This window comes from Arvicola amphibius, chromosome 14, assembly GCF_903992535.2.
Source record: "Arvicola amphibius chromosome 14, mArvAmp1.2, whole genome shotgun sequence".
NCBI lineage: Eukaryota > Metazoa > Chordata > Mammalia > Rodentia > Cricetidae > Arvicola > Arvicola amphibius.
Genome location: NC_052060.1, coordinates 7,143,022 through 7,160,166, shown reverse-complemented (window position 1 = coordinate 7,160,166; position 17,145 = coordinate 7,143,022).

Here is a 17,145-nt window from a genome sequence, read left to right as displayed (position 1 = left end):
GGCTCATGGTTTGTTATCTCTTTCTTCTTGGGTAACTACACAGCTTCTGCCTGACTCTGCCTTCTTTCTCCCTGCATTGTTTAGCTTTCCCACCTACCTATTCTGCCCTGCCATAGGTGAAAGCAGCTTCTTTATTAACCAATGGTAATAAAACATATTCATGACCAGGCAGTGGTGGTGCACGCCTTTAATCCCAGCACTTGGGAGGCAGAAGCAGGCGGATCTCTGTGAGTTCGAGGCTAGCCTGCTCTACAAGAGCAAGTTCCAGGACAGGCTCTAAAGCTACAGAGAAATTATTCATAACATACAGGGGGAATCTTTGTACCGGCGGAGCGGCTCGTCTTAGAAAATATTCCTACACATATATATCTATTCCTAACACATATATATATTCACAGACAGAGAAATATGAAGCCATAATTAAGAAAGATTCATTTTTAGCATCCAGTTTCTTAGCTGTGTTTGAGACTGGGTCACACACAGCCCAAGCCAGACATCACATGTAGCTGAAGGAGACATTGAACACACAGAATTATAGGCATGTACCATTATGCCTGGGTTATTGTTTTTCAACAGATAATTTTAAGATTGAGGGGACATCTTTTTAAGTAACAACAACAAGAAAAATAACCACAAAGTTATCAACTATTTATAATTACAAGAGTGTAACTGTAGGACTGGCGAAATGGTGCCTCCAGTAAAGGAACTGGCTGTACAGCCTGCAGAACCATCGTTCTATCCCAAAACCCACATAGAGAAGAAGAAGAGAAAAGATCCAGGTTAACAGTTCTGGCTGTCCTGGAACTCACTCTGTAGACCAGGCTGGCTCGAACTCACAGAGATCGGCCTGCTTCTGCCTCCTGAGTGCTGGGATTAAAGGTATGTGCCACCACTGCCTGGCCTACACTCACCATTTTTTTTATTTTATTTTATTTTATTTTATTTTATTTTATTTTATCTTTGGTTTTTTCAAAACAGGGTTTCCCTGTAGTTTCTACAGCCTGTCCTGGAACTAGCTCTAGTAGACCAGGCTTGCCTCGAACTCAGAGATCCGTCTGCCTCTGCCTCCCGAGTGCTGGGATTAAAGGCGTGCGCCACCACCGCCCGGCTTTCATTTTTTAAAAAGAATCTAACTGTTTCGCAGAATTGGTTTGCCCACTTCTGTCCAACCCAGTGCTGCCCCAGCTTCCCCAAAGTAGCAAAGAAGCACCGGCTATGAAAACAGAGCAAGTGTGCGCCCTCTGTTGGAGGGATAAGAAAACTCACTGTTACAGGTGGGGCACTGGCGGGGCACTCCACCTGCCTCAGAACGCACAGAACTGATTCACAAACGTCTCCTCAGGAACTCGAGGGAGAAACTGTGCAGGACTTGAGAGCATACCTTCACTTCCAGACAGCTGCCAGTGCTTTGCAAGGAACAAGTGAAGGCTATCTTGTTGTCTTTTTGAAGGCCTGTGCTACCCATGCCAAATGTGGGCTGTAATCTCAGCACTTGAGGGGCAGGGGCACAAGGATCCGATCATCCTCAGCTACATAGGAAGTTCAAGGCCAGCCTAAGCTATATGACACCCTGTCTTTGAAACCAAATCTACTATTTGTGGCCAGCTTGGTCTACATAGTGAGTTCAAAGAGAGCCAGGCATACATAATAAGTCCCTTTGTAAAAGTAAATAAAATCTATTTCAGCCCCCATCCCCCAACCATGACATTGCTCTTCCTGTCATGAACAGTAGATATTTTCCCCTGTAGCCAAAGGTACCTAAGGGGTTGGATCTGGTGGTACACACCTTTAATCCCACCATTTGGGAAGCATAGGCAGGCAGGTGCACTCTGTGAGTTCAAGTCTTTCCTGGTCACCATAGAAAGTTCCAAGACTACAGAGAGACCCTATCTCAAAACACCCCCCACCAAATTAGAAAGGTATCTAAATACAGGTTATGTGTTAAATGTATGAATGTGAAATGCCCTGCACACTTTTAAATCCCTGGTTCTTAGCTGTTGGCACCTTTCTGGAAAGAGTATGGGACTTTGGGGACTATGGCTTCGCTAGCTAGCAAGTCTCCAGGGTAGGCCTTGAAGTTGACCCCACTCCTAGTTCCAGCCCAACCACTTGACTGCCTGATCTGCCAAGGCATGAACAAGCAGAGTCGCCCCTCACCACGGCAAGACACTTCAGCCACCTGCCTTCCCACCCGTGATGGACTAGAGCCCCTGAAACATGGTCACTGGGATGCCAAAGTAACTAATACAGAATATGTCTAAGCATAGAGAAGAAGAGAATCGGGGTTGGGGACGTGGCTCAGCAGTTAAGAGATCAGAGGGAACTGTGTCCCCTGGAGCTGAGTTATGGATGGCAGATGGCTGTGAGCCTCCATGTGGGTGGTGGGAACTGAACTCAGGTCCTCTAGCAGAGCAGAGCAGAGCAGAGCAGTGTCTTAATTAAGACAGATAAGCACAAGAGCCCTTGCTGCTGGTAGTTGGTTGAAAGAGAATGGCCTCCTTAGGTTCGTGTATCTGAATGCTTGGTCTCCATTGGTAGAACTGCAGGAAGGATGAGGAGGTGTGGCCTTCTTGGAGCAAGTGTGTCACAGAGGGAGGGCAGACTTTGAGGTTTCTAAAGTCCATACCACTCCCAATTAGCATTCTGTGTGTGTCTCTCTCTGTGTGTGTGTGTGTGTGTGTGTGTGTGCCTCGTGCCCATAAGGTCTCGGCTACAGCTGCAGCACCACACCTGCCTGCCTGCTGCCAAGCTCCCCACCATGATGGTCATGAACTCTCACCCTCTGGAACTGTGAGCACCCAAATTAAATGTTTTCTATCATACACTGCCTTGGTCATAATGTCTCTTCACCGTTTTTGAAAATTAGTTAATAAGACATCCCTCTGCTAGAGGACCTGAGTTTGATCCCCACCACCCACGTGGTGACTCACAGCCATCTGCCATCCATAAACTCAGTTCCCTCTGACCTCCACAGGCACCAGGGACATGTATATATGCATACAAAACACCCATGGAAATAAAATGAATAAATCTAAAAGAGTTTTAATTTAAAAACTAGAAATCAGGTCAGGCAGTAGTGGAGCACACCTTTATTCCAGTACTTGGGAGGCAAATATCTAAATTGAAGGCCAGGCTGGTCTTCAGGACGAGCTCCAGGACAACCAGTGCTACAAAGAGAAACCCTGTCTCATGTTGTGGGATATTTTGATACACTCCTGAGAATGCCCAATAAAGTTATACCTTGAATCAGGAGGCAGAGTCAGGGACTAGCTGATGGAAATTGTCTAAAGAGAAGCCAGCGATTTGGATAGAGAAGACGCACACAAAGGAAGGGGCAGCTACTAGAGTCTGAGCTCTCTGGAAGAGACTGTCTCTTGCAGGGTATTCAGCCAAAAAGCAAGCTCAGCTAGTTACCACTCAGCCTGTATGAGCTAGCAGGTCTTCACCCCAGCCTTTGACATCTGAATCTTACTGATAAATAGAATAATAGAGACTTAATTTAAACCTATATATCGCAGCTGCAGAACTGGAAGCCCCACCAAGTCAAGGCCCGAGTGACTGGCAGGGTGCTGACTAAGGGGCCGTGGGGAAGCAGACAATTAAAATCCCAATAGGACAACTCCCCCTGCCACCAGCACACTTCCTGCTCTTCCTGCAGGGGTTATTCTCCCCGGATACTGCCTCTCTCTTCCTGTCCCTTCCCAGCTTGCACCCAGAATCCTCCCCCCCTCCCCCTGCCTCATCCTCCCGTCTTTGGGGCCACAAAATCCCACAGCTCAGCCTGTTTGGGCTCTGGGGACCTGGAATTGAGTGCACCCAGGCCGGTGGGAGGTCCCCTCCTTCATTTGACTGCCCGGAGCAAGGTAGGCCTTTGTCTGAGAGCTGCTCGGCCTGCAAGGGGACCTGACAGTCTGCAGGAGGATCCATCATTCTTTGGGAACTTCCACCTGACGATAGATGAAGAAAATGACAGAGCCCCACCTTGGAGCACCGGACTGAGCTCCCAAGGTCCTGATGAGGAGCAGAAGGAGAGAGAACATGAGAAAGAAAGTCAGGACCGTGAGGGAACCTCCAGCTGACGACAGATGGGGAAGGTGACTGAGCCCCACATTGGAGCACTGGACTGAGCTCCCAAGGTCCCGATGAGGAGCAGAAGGAGCGAGAACATGAGGGAGAAAGTCAGGAACGAGAGGGGTGCGTTCACTCATGGAAACGGTGGGACAGAACTAATGGGAGATCACCAACTCCAGTTGGAATGGGACTGATGGATCATGCGACCAAACCCGTCTCTCTGAGTGTGGCCAACAGCGGGGGCTGACTGAGAAGCAAAGGACAATGGCTCTGGGCTCTGATTATTCTTCATGGACGGGCTCTGTGGGAGCCTTCTCAGCTTGGTCGATCACCTTCCTGGACCTGGGGGGAGTTGGGAGGACCTTGGTCTTAGCATAGAGTGGGGAACCCTGATGGCTCCTTGGCCTTGAGAGGGAGGGAGGGGAGGTATGGGTGGAGGGGAGGGGAGGGAAGGGAGAGAAGGAGGGGAGGGAAGGGGGAGAAGGAGGGGAGGGAGGGGGGAGGAGGAGGGAAGGAGATGGAAATTTTTAAATATAAAAAAAATAAACCATGAGAAAAAAAAAATAAACCATGAAAAAAAAATCCCAATAGATTCATGTGCAGCCACAAAGCCAACAGAAAAGCATCAGTCTTGGAAGAAAGGAAGAGAGAGAGAGAGAGAGAGAGACAGAGACAGAGACAGAGAGACAGAGACAGAGAGAGAGACAGAGACAGAGAGAGAGACAGAGAGAGAGAGAGAGATCAAATGTTTCCACAAACAAATTTCAGTATTCAAATTTTAACCATCATAATGTAAGTAATGTGTCTATTTTTTCTGGAAAATGGCAATACTTGTGTTATAAACATTAAAAGTTGTTACAGCCTCATAGACAGGAAGTTGAGAACAACTACACTTTTTCGGAAATGTTAGATGTCACAATCAGAGGCAGTCACTATCTGAATCTGAAGGGAAAGAATAGTCCAGAAGTTTCAAAGAGAGGCCCATTAGGAGACAGACATTTCAGATGGTGTGCTGGGGGTCTTGAGGGGAAAGAGACAGACAGACCCTTCTGTAACAAGAGAATCCATTCCCTGACCTTATAGGTTTGGGGTGAGAGAAGTGAGACATTCCTCTTGTGCCCCCAGCCTGCATGCCAGGAGTCACCATGCAGGAGAAGGCAAAGTTTAACTCAGGGTTGTCTTGGGCCTGGGTATCAGGAGGCTGGGCTTTCAGCTGCAGGGTTAGGGGTGGAGGGACTGCAAGACCCCAGCACACTCTGCCTACCCACTGTGTCCTGAGAGAGACGGCAGGGAGTGTGGCCTGATGCCTGGGAGAGATTTCAAGGATACATAGTGAGAGCCTGTCTCAAGAAGAAGAAAGAAAGAGAAGAGAGAATGAACATGAGGCTGGGGTTCAAGTACTTAGGAAGCTAAGGCTGGAATATCATGAATTCCAATCCCTGAACTACATGTGAGACTCAGAGAGATAGAAGCGAGGGGGGGGGGGGGGAACAGAGGAGAAGAAAGGAGAGGGAGGGGGAAGGAAAACAATCCTTTAGCTTTAAATTTTACTAACAGGCACTTCCAGGAATGCACACTACGCTCCTTTACCATCGCTTTCCCCCAGACAGATTGTACTTCCAAGTGTATTCCATTTTTAGTACAAATAACCGCTCCCACTGACTTCCTAGGAATTGGGAGGAAGCCAACAGAGGGGAGTGACATGCAAAAGGAGTTCCCACCATATTCTTTTACAGTTTAATTTGCATAGATGACAGTTTGGTCTTTCTCAGAGAACAGAAGATTCCAGACTCTGAAAATGCAGCATTGCTTAGTAATGACTACTGGTATTAGAAATAGGATTTAAAACTCAGAAATAAGAGTAGTAGTTTGAGCTGGCAGTGGTGGTGCACGCCTTTACTCCCAGCACTTGAAAGGAAGAGACAGGCAGATCTCTGTGAGTTCGAGGCCAGCCTGGTCTACAGAGCAAGTTCCAGGACAGTTAGGACTGTTACACAGAGAAATCCTGTCTCAAAAAGACAAAAGAAGAAAGAAAAGAAAAAAAGAAAAGGGTTGCTATGATCATGGTGTCTTTTCTCAGCAACAGAAACTTTAACTAAGACAGAAGTGGATCGGGGACTGGGGTATTGCTCTGACAAACCTGACTTTGCTTTCATTTCAAAGAACACAGCCCCTGGGACTGTGGAGTAGAAAAGCAGTTGAATGCTTTAAGTGCTGCTTAAAGGGCCATCCTAGAAGCCCACACTTGAGGTGGTGCTGAGAGTGGGCTGATGAGCTGTGGGGCCTGGCTCAAGAGGTCCGAGAGGACCAGAATATTAGTATGTGGCCGGGAGGACATTCCTGTGCTATTTGGTGAAGAATGAGGCTGCTTTTTGTCCTTGTCCAAAAAGTCCGCCCGAGGCTGAAGTGAAGAGATGTGGATTAATTCTGTTGGCAGAGGGAATCTCAAAACAGCCCAGTGTAGACTGTCGTGTGGTTATTAGTGCTCATGTTTATAGAGATTTATAATGAAAAGGAGAAAGCTGAGCAAGTGAAAATACAAAATACACAACTTGAGGAGAAAAAGGGCACCAGGAGGTGGAATGGCACTCCTGTGTTCGAGGAGATAAACAGATTAAGAAATTGAATAAAGGGAGTGGTGACTCAGGGCAAGATCCCAACCAGCTAAATTTCCAACTTGTGAAAAGGAATTAAAGAAAAGCTTAGAGCCAGGTGTGGTGGCACACGCCTTTAATCTTAGCACTCAGAATGTTCTCTACAGGACAGCCTGGTCTACAGAGAAAGTTCCAGAACAGCCAGGCTTAGGCAGTGAAGAAAACCATGGAAACCAGAAAGCTGGTGAAGATGTAACTGAATGCAAACAGCAGAACGTGACAGCTTCCATAGCGTGGTTCTGGAGTCAAGGCTGGAAGGAAGACGCTATAGAATTTGCCTCTGTGACGAAGGAAAGCCGCTGAGGACAAGCATGTGCCGGGGTGTCCCTGAATGGAGGCCCAGAGAGGTCATTGTGTGAGGCTGTGAAGTTGAAGTCTGCATTGCCTTGGAGACTCCAAGATGTTAGAGATGTCAGAGTCCTGGGATACCTGCTGAAGAGAACTATTGGTGGGAACTAAAACCAGCCCAAGAGAAAGAAGTGCACTGCAATCAACAAAGATGAACAGAGTTGAAGATCTGAAGAGCCCTTTAGCATCAGACATGGAGATGCAGAGTTTGGAGTTTGCCCAGCTGGTTTTCAGTCTTGCTTTGTCAAGTATTTCTCATTATTCTCCCTTCCCTCTAGTAGTAGGGATGGCTTTAGAAAGATTCTCAACCCCTTTAGATCAAGGAGAAAGAGAGGGGGTCACTAGTCAGTCCTCCGCCACTTCTCTGATCATTCAGGTTCTTACCTAATATCTGACTCCCAAGTTTTTATTGATAAAAAATAAGTAGATAGACACTTCGATGGAGACTTTGGAAGTTGGACTAAATGTATTTTGCATTATGATATTGCTACAAGTTTATGGGGGCCAGGGAGTAGAATGTGATAGTTGAATGTAATTGGCCCCCATAAGCTCATTGGGAGTGGCACTATTAGGAGGTGTGGCTTTGTTGGAGTAGGTGTGACCTTCTTTGAGTGTGTCACTGTGGAGACTGGCTTTGAGGGCTCGTATATGCTCAAGCCACACTCAGTGTCTCAGTTCACTTCCTGTTGCCTCTGGATCAAGACATATCAACACGCAGGTCTTAGTCCAGCACCATGTCTGCCTGCCTGCCACCATGTCCCACTGTGACTATAACGTACTAAACCTCTGAAACTATAAGCCTTACCCTGGGGGACGGCTTTCCCACTCTCATAGGTCTGAGACATAGGTTCTTGGCATGGCCATGCCCCTGCCAACAACATATATTCACATATTCACCCACTCTGCACATTCACGTAAGGCTCCCTCTGCTCCCTGCATTACTATTTTAAAATAATTAGACAAAGTAAAATAGAATACATAAAAATGTAATATATGCTTTTTCTGGGGTTGGAGAGATGGCTCAGTGGTTAAGAGCACTGACTGCTCTTCCAGAGGACCCGGGTTCAATTCCCAGCACCCAGATGGCAGCTCATACCTGTCTGTAATTCCAGTTCCAGGGAATCTGACACCTTCACACCAATGCACATAAAATAAAGTTTTGTTTTGTTTTGTTTATTTTTTAACATTTATTTATTTATTATGTATACAACATTTTGCCTCGATGTATTCCCGCACGCCGGAGGGCGCCAGATCTCAATACAGATGGTTGTGAGCCACCATGTGGTTGCTGGGAATTGAACTCAGGACCTCCGGAAGAACAGCCAGTGCTCTTAACCTCTGAGCCATCTCTCCAGCCCCTTGTTTGTTTTTTTTTTTTTTTTTTAAGGCAAAGAAAGAACTCATGCTTTTTTAAAATAAAGGAACATCACAAATCATTGGCAACAGGACAGGTTCTCAATAATCTACAGTGTTGGGGTGACTCAAAATTTGTGGTTATGCAGAGACAAGAAGATTGTTCAAAGTGTAAGCCCCTGTCTCTGGCCTCCGTCTTTGGAGGCCCTATCCCTGTGCCCACCAAGTCTTGACCACTCCCCAGAGGAGGGTCAAAACGAGCCCACCAAAATCTTGACCACACCCTCAGTCTATTTAAACTGCTTCCCTGGAAAGTTTCCTTGTGATCTCTTTTCCTTCCTCCTGGTAGTTGTGTTAGCAGCCTCCTGGTTCCCCTTCGGAGCCACCTGAGAGTGCAGGAATCCCATTAAACCTGGATATTTTTTAATTTGGTTTGTTGTGATTTGGTTTGGTTGGGATTTTTGCGTGGCAGAGAGCTCGCGTTAGGAAAAATTCCTAACACAAAGGATGGCCCTGGTTCTGACAGGGAGCAAACAGGCATCCAGGGTGTCTGTAGCCACTGGAGTTCCCTGGAGAGATGGCACGCAAGCACAGGCTATTTGGTACAGCTGCACTGTCATGGTCTCGCGTACATTTGAGTGCATTGTACCCAGTGCACTTGGGCACATGGAGCACTCGTGATGGTGGAGAATGGCCCATGCTTCCTGCAGACCTTCCTGTTGCCAATTCCTGCTTGAACCAGATAACATTTACTGATGTCACTTAAGGAAATGGTTTAAGGCCAGACCACACATTATGCACTCAAACTAATTCCAGATGGTTAATGGGTTAATAAAAGTAAATCAAAACAAGGACCACTAGAGCAAAGCAGAATTAGTTGACCTCACATCTCTGGAAGATGAGACTCTTTCTGGATAAACCAGGAATAAAACAGTTTACTGGAGAAATATTTTACACCTTCATATAACCCAAATAAGAAGACGAAGATTAGACAAAGTACTTCCATCTAAATAACTTTAATACATTTAGGGAGCTTAGAGACAGCAGCACTTCCTTTCTTCCCAAACACTGGGCTGAATCCTAGGATCCACCTGGAAATCCAGCTTTTGACTTCTGTGGGCACCTGCTCTCACACACAAAATAAATAAAAATAAATTTTTAAAAATTATTTATGAGGTTAGAAAGAGCACTGGTTGCTCTTCCAGAAGACCCAGTTTCTATCCCAGCAGCCATATGCCAACTCACAACTGTCTGTAATTCCAGTTCCTGGGGATCCAACGCCCCCTTCTGCCTCCTCAGGCACATGGTGCAGGCAAAACACTCATAAATCTAAAACAACATTTTTAGAGAATTAGGAACTCAGAGCTTGTCTGCCATCAGAAGAGAGCAGTGGGCACCTGCTTGCTGGAGTTGAGCTGCTTCCTACATTTCAACCACCCAGGACCAGCCCACATCTAGGAGGAGTCTTTCCAGGTCCCGCCCATGTCTTAGGAGAAGTCTTTCCACATCAGTTACTGTGATCAAGATTCTGTCTTATTTTCAGATCCTTGCTTTAGGAACTTGGAAGTTAGTGAACATCAGATATGACATTAATTCATGAGCTAAAACAGGAAAGCATCAGCTCCTACAGCCACAAGTAACTCAAATGGTCTGTAGCCTTCAGAAACATCAAGAGAGCTGGGTGTGGTGGCCCGAGCCTGTGATCCTAGCTCAGGGAAGGTAGAGGCAGAAACATCGGGAGTTCTAGATTATCCTTACCTAGATAGCAAATCCAATGCCAGCCCAGGCTACTTGAAACAACAAAGCATCAAGATCATAAACACTGGAAAAACACTGAGAAATAGTTTCAGCAGAGAACACTAAAGAGGCCAGTGTCACTGTACTAAAGGGTGTTACATAATGAACACTCAGAACAAAAACTGGGAAACAGCTGGGCGGTGGTGGCACACGCCTTTAATCCCAGCACTCAGGAGGCAGAGGCAGGCGGATCTCTGAGTTCGAGGCCAGCCTGGTCTACAAGAGCTAGTTCCAGGACAGGCTCTAGAAACTACAGGGAAACCCTGTCTCGAAAAAACAAAAAAAAAAAAAAAAAAACTGGGAAACAGAGATAGGTTTGCAAGATGGCTGCTCCTGCTCAAAGTCCTGACCTCAGAATGCACTGACAGACGCAAGCGTCTGTGTGTAATCAGCAACACCCTGGGAACAGGCAGCCTGCACCAAGTAAAGCCTCTGACAAGCACACCAAGATGAAACCACGCATTCTAGAAACCTTTCCAGTGACCACATCTCCTGTGTCTAACTTGGCTCGGGCCTTGGTGACTGTTGAGAGTCTGGCACCCTCGCTGACCTGGCCAAGCATGACTGAGGCCATGACAGCTAGCTTCTGTCAGTCTCAAGGCCCATCAGCTGCAGAGCCAGCCCCAGTCATGGGATGCAGTGCTTTACCGTGCACTGGGCAGTCAGACTAGTGACCTGCTTGTGCCACCTCTACCCAATGTCTGTGAGTGATGAACTCTGCCTCGGGAGACGGATGGCATCACTTAGAGATAGATTGTTGTTAGATTTTGCTGGGAGTTGTTCCCCCCTTTTTGTGTGTGAACAACAAACTGTGCATTTGAAGAAGACACCTGACTGCCTCTCTGTGACACACAAATTATGTCCAAGACAGTTTCAGTATCTAAGCTGATTTAGATAAATGGTCCAAGGCCCCTTCCCCACACAACTCCCAGTTCATCTTAACCCTTTCCATCCCTGCCACTCGGCTCTTGCAACCATGCCCAAAGCTAGAGGATCCCAAGACAGAATAGTCTTTCTGTTCTTGGGATTCCTTTGTCTAGATTCCACGCCCTCTCCTGGCCTCTTCAGGCACCAGGCACACACAGGGTGTACATACATACATACATACACATATACACACATATACACACACACATAAAATGAAAAATTTTAAGGAATAAACCTTTTTTTTTTTTTTTTTTTGAGACAGGGTTTCTCTGTAGCTTTTGGTACCTGTCCTGGAACCAGCTCTTGTAGACCAGGTTGGCCTTGAACTCACAGAGATCCGCCTGCCTCTGCCTCCCAAGTGCTGGAATTAAAGGTGTGTGCCACCACTCTCCAGCAGAATAAACCTCTTTTTAAAAAAAGTTTTAAAAACCTGCTGAAGCCTTTAATCCCAGCACTCGGGAGGCAGAGGCAGGCGGATTTCTGTGAGTTCGAGACCAGCCTGGTCTACAAGAGCTAGGTCCAGGACAGGCTCTAGAAACTACAGGGAAACCCTGTCTCGAAAAATCAAAAAAAAAAAAAAAAAAACAACAACAACAACAAAAAACCTGCTGAAGGGCTGGAGAGATGACTCAGCAGTTAAGAGCACCGGCTGCTCTTCCAGAGGTCCTGAGTTCAATTCCCAGCACCCACATGGTGGCTCATGACCATCTACAACGGGATCTGATACCCTCTTCTGACACGCAGGTGTACATGCGGAGTACTCATACATAAAATTAAATAAAGTTTTAAAAAAAAAAACCTGCTGAAAAAAGTAAGTGTATGATAAAGGAAAACGGATTGCATAGAATCAAAGAAGTATAAACTTGTCAGATTGATTTAGAAAACAGGAAAAACCAGCTGACACGGTAGCTAGAGAACCACCAGGCCACTCATTCTGTTTCCCAGTTACCTTTTCCCAGGCATAAGCTATGCTGGATCTCTACCTCGCCATCGAGCCCTTGAAATGTGGCTAATTCAAGCTGAGACATAAAGCTCCAACCCTTCCCAGACTATAAGACTTTAGATGAAAAAATAAATTTCAGTAATAATACTTTGCATTGCTTACATGTTAAAATTATACTTGGATTTGTTGAATTAAATAAAATACACAATTAATTTTAGCAGTTTCTTCCTTTAACATAACTGTTAGAAAATGTTAAACATGTCTGCGACGTGAATTCTAGATAGCATTATATATCCACTCAAGAGTGCCGATTTTAAGCGGGGCGTTGGTGATGCACGCCTTTAATCCCAGCATTTGGGAGGCAGAGGCAGGCGGATCTCTGTGAGTTTGAGGCCAGCCTGGTCTACAGAGCTAGTTCCAGGACAGGCTCCAAAGCTACAGAGAAACCCTGTCTCGAAAAACAAAAACAAACAAATAAAGAGACAAAAAAGAGTGCCGACTAGAACACAGACCGGTCAGTGCAAACACACACTCTCTCTGCACCGGGAACAGACTCTTGGATGCTAGCACAGCATTCTCCAGATAGCATCACAATGATGGGCGCTGCAGTGACACACTGAAGTGCAAAACAGGCAATCAGACCTTCCCTGAAATGAGCAAATTGAAGTTTTGGCATCCTGTCAGTCTCCTGGGTGCAAGCTGTCAGCTCAACCATTTCTCTGCCCGCTGTTTCCCTCCTGGCTCAAAAGCCTGGTTCAGACTTTGTTCTTCAAAGGCTATAGTTATGAATTATTCACCTTGCTGTCTACTGCTCAGATGCCGTAAGCAGCGGTGTTCGTGTTTGTTAAATTTGACGCCGTTAATGACAGCTACCTGTGTATTTGCCTCCAAAGGGATGTGTGCGTAATTCTGCATTGTTGATCTGTTAATCACAAATGACTTGTAAAGATTAAACACACAAAGACTAAAAGGAAAGCAAATTATTCAGTTGTGTAAAGTGAAAATGGTGAGCACACCTGATGTGGAGAAGAGCCTGTTAGCATGACTGCACATATGTGTTCTGACATCAGCAATAAAGTCCTAGAGACAGACCACAGGAGAACAAACAAGACAAAATGAAAGCAGGTTCACAGAAGGACAAGCATGATGCTTTGGCCTCATGACACAGGCCAAATGGTAGTATCAGCTCAATATCTAAGGCTGAGAAAGCAACTTCCATATCAAGTCCACCTGCTAGCAATTATTTTTTAATAGCGCAGCAGAGCCCAAGCAGTGCTAAACAAACAACAAAAAGCTCTTCTTAAATATTTACTATGTCAAGTTAGGCACGGTGGGACACACCTTACCACCAGCACAAAGAAAGCAGAATCAGGTGGATCTCTGAGAGTGAGTTCCAGGCCAGCCTGGGGGTTGGGAGTATTATTTTTAGGGATTACTTTTGTTTACGCTGCAACACACACCTTTAATCCCAGCACTCAGGAGCCAAAGGCAGGTGACCTCTGAATTCGAGGCCAGCCTGGGCTACACAGCAGACCACTCCTCCCCTACCCTTACTCCCCCCAAAAGGCAAAGACTTCTTGCTTTTAGATTTTTGTTTTAGACTAGTGGATTTACAAAGGGACTAAATCATTTTCTTGCCTTCTTCCCCCCCCCCATCTTTTACATAACTAAATTCTTTAAAATATTTCATTGTACTATTTTTTTTGAAGAGGCAGACATTGAGTGCAATCTATGGCCTTCAAAGCAACCATCCTAACTGTCTCATGCTGTGGAAAGGGGATTGGAAAGCAATGGCGTTGGTCAGATCAGTCCATACGACAGCAGTAAAAAGCTATTCTCCCCTTGTTTATTTTCTCAGAGTTTCTCCCTTTTCTTTTTTTGGGTGGAACAGTTTAAATACAATAGCTTTTTTTGTTTTGTTTTTTTGTTATTTTAGGGTGGATATATTTTGCCAGCTGAAAACTAGAAAAGGCAAATGTTATTTAAATAGCACAGACAAGATTTTATATGTATATATACATATATGTATATACATATATGTATATAATATGTGTGTATATATATATATATATATATATATAGCAACTGTTAACTAAGCTATACTTATAGCATGCACCATTGTGAAAAGGAGCAAAATAGTTTAGGGCATTTGTTTGTTTTTAGATTAAAATGTTTCTGGATAAGGAAATAAAATCAAAACAATGTCTAGTTCCAGGTCAGGCTCTAGAAACTACAGGGAAACCCTGTCTCGAAAAACCAAAAAAAAAAAAAAAAAAAAAAAAAAAAAAAAAAAAAACAATGTCTTGTCTTGTTAAGTATGTCCAGCACTTGGGAGGCGACTTGGGAGCTTCTCTGAGCTGGAGGCCAGCCAAGTCTACATAGTGAGTTTCAGGCCAGCCTGGACTACATAGAGATGCCCTGTCTCTAAAGGAGGAAAAAAAAGTCCAAGTGTGTTACCATTTGGTTAGGGACCAAACGATAAGCTTTAAGCTGCACTCTATTTAACCCCACTGTCCCTCTCCTGGTTTATTTGAAGGGAGGACAGTTTAGCCCAGGCTAGCCTCCACCTCAAGATTCTCCTACCTTTTCCACATTTCCCATAACTTTACCATACAAAAGAAACTGATGCAAATATTCTAAAGTGGCTTATTGATCATAATAAAAATAAATTTAATGACAGTTTTTCTTCATTTGGTACTTCTGACAAACTACATTCATCTGCGATAACTCAAAGGAAAAAAATCTGAATTCCACTGGCCTTTACAGAGTCTCCCCAGCAGAAACCACTTGTTCCCATAATGTACGCCGGCATGAGTAAGACTTGATTTGTGTGGCTTGGGTGTCATTTCTCAGTGTTTTTCCCCCAGTAACTGTACACAACTTGACTGATTTAGTTTTTTGTTTTTGTTTTTTGAGACAGAGTTTCACTGTGTCCTGGCTATCCTGGAACTCTCCATGTGGACCAGGCTGGCCTCCAACTCAGAGGGATTAAAGAATAACCACGACCACCACCCCCAGGGGACAGTTCTAGCTTTCAGGACAGGAAAAGGGGGATAGATAGGACAGGCTAGCTCCTGAGGACGAAAAGTCAAGGCCAGTGAAAAGGGTGTACCTAAAGGTCGATTGAAGAGACACTTTAAAACAAGATGGAAAAGCAAAAGTGGCCTCAGTTCCAAACAGAATTTAAACAAAACTTAATGCCAGCTGAGATGGCTCAGCCCATAAAGTCGCTTGCTTTGGTGTTAGCTCCTCAGGATTCAACAGGGGAAGAACGGGCTCCCCGAGTTATCCTGCCCACTCCTGCGAGCCACGTACACGAATAAATACATCCAAAGTAACTAATTTTTATTTAAAAACTAGTTAGGGGTGGAGAGATGTCTCCGTGATTAAGAGCCCAGGCTGCTCTTCCAGATCCGGGATCAATCCCCTGCACCCCACAGCGGCTCACAGGCATCTGTTTCACAGGATCCGACACCTGATCCTGACCTCCTGACCTCCGTGGGCACCAGGCACACGCCTACACATTATTATAAACTTTTAAAATATTAAAAATAAAACTAGCTCTCGTTTCTTGAAAAGACACATAACGCTGCTGTTTCCCATTACTGGCTAACCAGGACTGGGCGATATATTCCAACGTTAGACTTTGGAATGATTCCGTATTTGAAATCAGGAATCGTAAAGCAAACGTGACGAAATACGAACGACAACAAAGAACCTCCTCGGAAATCCGCGGGATCCGGGATGCGGAAGCAAGAGAGCCGTGCTTCCGGCGCGACTCCGCATGCGCAGGCGTTTAGCCACGTGAAGATGGGGGGGGTTGAGGCCGTGTCACATGACCGGCGCTGCGGCGTTGGTGCCCCAATCGAGCTTAGAAAGGCTTCCGTGTGATTGATTCGGGCGGTCGGGGTCGGGTCTGCGCTCCCCTCCCGTTAGTCCCGGGGACGGTCCTGTCTGCCAGGGGCTTCGTGACGTCACCCCGCCCTCGCCAGCTCGGAACGGGCGTTCGGCCGGCAGTCTCGGCGGAGATCCCAGGTCGACTGCAGGGCGCTCTGCAGTAGAAGCAGCACCTAGAAAACGGAAAATAAATACCGTGGGATCGGTCGGGGTGCCCAGGGACTGCGGCAGAGGACTGAGTCGCCAGAGCTTTTAGATAAATGTCACCACCTGTTCTACCAGATCCAGAACCGATCCAGACCCGTTAGGGCCTACACGCTGGTTCGCCCCGAGGATCGCGGTGGGATATGTACGGCTTTGTTAAAAAAAAAAAAAAAAAAAAATTAAGCCTGGCGTTGGAGGCGCACGCTTTTAATCCCAGCACTCCCGAGACAGAGGTAGGCGATCTCTGATTTCAAGGCCAGCCTGGTCTACTTAGCGAGTTCCAGGACAATTAGAGCTGTACACAGAGAAACCCTGTCTCGAAAAAACAAGTTACCAAATTTGAATTAAAAAAAATCCGTATCGTTGATCTATCCAGTAAAACTACTAATTACAAATAATTCTCAGCGCAGCAAAAATGGGTTTAATTCAATATTCTCGGAAAAGGGAGGCAGGCGGGCAGGGTGCAGAAGCCAATCGTTGCCCCTGCATCCACTAGCTGCTGGCCTGCAAGTGGCCGGTGTCCGCTGGAGCTGCTCAAGCCATGTGATCCCAGTTCTCATGGTGAAGCAGAACTATTTGAAGCCAGCCTAGGCTAGACTGAGATCCTGCCCCACAAAACTAAAAGCTTTTAAAGTAGCTTCATCTGCAGGTCTTCATTAATTTTTCTAACGGTTCTGACAGTTCTCTACGTTGGCCCTGTGCTGTGGCCTAATATAAAATTCCAAACTTAAAACACTTGGGATTGCTTTTGCTTATAACAAACAAAAAACTTGCCGGGCAGTGGTGGCACACGCCTTTAATACCAGAACCCGGGAGGAAGAGGCAGGCAGATCTAGGTGAGCTCGAGGCCAGCCTGGACTACAAAAGCTAGTTCCAGGACAGGCTCCAAAGCTACAGAGAAACCCTGTCTCGAAAAAAAAAAAACAAAAAACAAACAAAAAAACTCAATTT